Here is a 3,955-nt window from a genome sequence, read left to right on the forward strand (position 1 = left end):
AATATGTAATGTGGTCTCATTAAAATATTAGTAATCTTTCATTATCGTATACTTTATCCTAACGTTCTAATATTGAAAAATATAAAGGGTCAGGCTGGGAATATGGCCTAGTGACAAGAGTGCTCACCTCATATACATGAAACCCTGGGTTTGATTCCTGAGCACCACATATATAGAAAACAGCCAGAAGTGGCACTGTGGCTCAAGTGGCAGAGTGTTATCCTTGAGCAAAAAGAAGCCAGGGACAGTGCTCAGGCCGAGTCCAAGGCCCAGGACTGGCATATATATATTTAAATTTGTATAATACTTTGTTACTGGTTGGTAAAGTTAAAAGTTAAATATTCTTTATTTTTCCTAATTGTATAAGAGCTACTCTGTTCTTTGAAATACATTTTCTCAGAATACATCATCCTTTCCTTCAATATAGTAAGTGGATATTAGAAGGTAGTGTACAGAGAACCTATAATGAAACAACATAAAAAGTTTAACAATTTCAATAGACAAGATGTCTAAATTTCTTTTTTTTCTATGATATTGACTTTATTAGTGTAGAACAATTAATACCAGCCATAAAAGTATATAATTAAATGCAATTATTACAAGTTAAAGTTTTATTCTCTTTCCTTGTTTGTGTGTGTGTGTATATGTATACCTTGTGCTTGCTATTCAAGCACTCTATTACTGAGCTATACCTTCAATTTCTGCCTTTGCTGTGTATTGTCCTTTAATTAAAAAAATGAAAACAACAAAACGTTGTTACTTCACAACCAATTTGAAACAGGTCATTCAGGAGCAATAGTACAAAAAGACAGTTTAGATTGGAATGCTAAATCTATCCATTATTAAGCAGAATGTCAGTGCTTATGATCTTGAAAATTCACCTCTTTTTCCTCAAATCAGTTCCTTTGTAATGCATTTTCTTGAGTTCTGCCCAGGACTGCCACAGTAGCAGTCCTGGGTTCAGAACCCACACCCCATTAAAGAATACCAGATAGACCCAGAAGTACAGCCAGCTGTTGGTGTTGAGGTTGGAGCTTCTGTTAAGTCACTCTGGGAAGAAGGTCATCCAGCCACCATAGAGTTCACAAACGCACAGTGTGATCTGTATGAAGTGCCGGTAATATTGCTCCTTGACAATGGCATAAATGAGGAGCAATGCCAGGAAGCCATCTAGCACAACGGTGAAAATTTCCAAAGACATGATATATGGATCAAAATGGAGCTATCGCACATCAGCTTTGCCATACTCTTTCCATAAAGATGCAATCAAGCCTTCCTCAGAATCTGCGACATTTCCCACTAAAGACAAGTAGACAAAAGCGCCTTCCAGCACGAAGTGCACCAGGGCATCGTAGCAGAGCCAGGCCAAGGCCCCGCGGTTGGCCGCCCCGCACCCACCGCCCAGGCTCAGGCCCAGCGCGCAGCCCGCCAGCAGCAGCGCGGAGCACAGCAGCAGCGAGCGGCCCGCCGAGGCCCCCAGGTCCCCGCCGGGTTCCATGCAGCTTGCGCGGACACGAGGAAAGCCGGGAAGGTGAGGCTGCGGACAAGATATCTAAATTTCTTAGAGAACTGTAGGATCAAAGTAAAGTCACAATGCTAGAGGAAACCTTCAACCTTCATAATGAATACAGTAACTGAACTGTGGCTGTAACTAGGAACTTGGAGAGGTGATAATGAAATAGAAAAGTTTATTCTACAAATAACTTAAGCTCTACTTAAAAAAATGGACTCCTGGACATCCAGGAAGATGACAGAGGAGCAGCAGAGCCCTCACTAAGCTCCCTCCGACATCGCAGTTTTACCATTCCAGAGAAACTTTTACTCCTAGAAAGACAGCCCAAATAAATTCTAACAGTACAGGGATTCTGTTCAGGAAGGAAAAATCGACTTTCTGGTCTGAAAACACAGATTTCAGCTCCGAGTGGCATCCCACTGCCACGCCTGTGCTGGCACCAGCACAGCACCCTGTACTCCAAGCACACAACGGCAACCAGGGAGAAATCCTCCAGAGGGTGGCAGACAGACGCGGCCCACAGGCTGCGAACAGACAGGCCAAAATCGCCAAGAAAGCATGAGACCCCACAAAAGACATTCCCACTCATGCCCACAGAGCAGCTTCTGGAAGCTAGCCCTTCCCTCACTGCTAGAGCAAAGCACCATCTTTGACTCTGCCATAGACCCGGTCAGACCAGACTGGAACTAAAGCAGGCCAGGGGAAAAACGAGGCGAAAGGGGCCATCTTTGAAAAGGGCAAGAGTGACTAAACAGTGAAAGCTAGCTCCACCCAGGAGAACGTCCCACCACCCAGGTGGGAGGCTCATCCCAGGGCTTCGGCTCACAGGCTTAGGTAAACTCAGCCAGAGGTGTCCCACCCCACCTTGCCCCACCCCACCAACTCAGCAGCTGACAACTCCCGACTCTCCAGCAACCAGAAATCCTAAAATCAAACCGAAAGCGGCAGGCAGCGACCGGCAACATGGAACAATCAGACAGGAGAGTAAATAGTTCCTGGAGAGTAAATAGTTCCCAAGACAGATAAAGGGTCCATCACAGAGGAAACCAAATTCCCAGCCTGAAATGGAGCTGAATTCCATAGCAAGCTGCACCCAGGAGGCTACCCAGCCAAGGAGGGAGGAAACTCCCCTGGGGCAAGTAGCCCTCAGCCAGGTAAACTATGCCTGAGGCGCTTTGCCTTCCTGAGTCCACAGCCTATTCAGAGCCAGGCATTAAAGGCAGTGGCCCCACAGCAGACAAAAGAAGCCACTGTTCCCTAGACTGTCTCTCAACTACAGAGAACACCCCAGTCCTACATGCAAGCTGTGCAAACCACAGAGCCCCAGAATTCAACTAACAGGGGAGGAGGGTCAAAGCAGATCCACCCCTGCAAACTGAAAGCAAGTCAAACCAACCCAACAGCAGGAAAACAGACAGTAAACTGAAGTGCCAGACACGTGAACCCCATTTTAGAATTAAACCCTGAGCCAATCAGATTTGTACCTGTGTCCTAATCTTGCTTGCACACCTGATTGTTGTAACCTTGTTCTTTGCCTTTATAAGCCCTGTGTAATCACAGCTCGGGGCTTCCTCCTAACCTCCGCTGTGTCGGTGGGTAGGACGAGGCCCAAGTTGCAGCTCGCTTAAATAAAGCCTTGCCTTGCTTTTGCATTTTGGAAATGTCTGAGTCTCGGTGGTCTTTTTGGTGGTGGTCTTGCGACTTGGCAGAACATAAACCATCACAAGGAAACCAAAGACTGAAAAGAGCCCACCCAAACAAGGAAGACTCCATTTTCTTTAAAAAATATATATATTTTTCATTTTTGAATTGTTTTTTGTTTTCAGTTTTTTAAATTTTTTTGATGTATTGGGATATTTTTGGTAAGTTTTTTTTGTGTAGTGTGTTTGTTTTCTGTATGTTTTCTTTGTTTGTCTTTTCACATTTTTTTCTTTAAAATTACTTTCCTTTGACTAACACCTTTACTGTTTTCTGTTGACTCTCCATTCTGTATCATTTTAACCTCTTTCTTTCTAACAATTCTTCTCTTCTCCACCTTTCCACTTCACTGAAACTAAACCAAAATCATCATCCCCCATTCATTTTACTCTATTCTCTTCCCTACCCCTAACTTACCCTACTAAATTTAGTTCCAGGACCTCCAGACTCAATTGACCCCTGGTTATCCGATAGAGGGTATCCTTGTTCAATCCGAGTGAGTCAAAGTGGTTCAAGAGGAATCCCACCAGTGCAAAAAGAACTAAATATAAGAACAAAAATTGCTCATAGTGATATAATGGTAAATAAGTTACTACCAAATAGAGGGCTCAGGGTTGGTTGTTATATTAAAATTATATTATGTGGGGACAGCAAATTAGCTTTTATATACTAAAAAGAGAGGGAAGGTATCTATATATAATTGTGAACTTCAAAGATTGATACAACAGTACTTGGTTAGGTCTG

The 3,955-nt window shown here is 43.6% G+C and overlaps 1 pseudogene; it reads right to left on the minus strand.

The window, feature by feature from the left end:
* Nucleotides 1–718: 718 nt before the first annotated feature.
* On the minus strand, nt 719–1,498 carry LOC125364529 (annotated as a pseudogene).
* Between the last annotated feature and the right edge of the window lie 2,457 nt (nt 1,499–3,955).

Source organism: Perognathus longimembris, chromosome 16 (assembly GCF_023159225.1).
Source record: "Perognathus longimembris pacificus isolate PPM17 chromosome 16, ASM2315922v1, whole genome shotgun sequence".
NCBI lineage: Eukaryota > Metazoa > Chordata > Mammalia > Rodentia > Heteromyidae > Perognathus > Perognathus longimembris.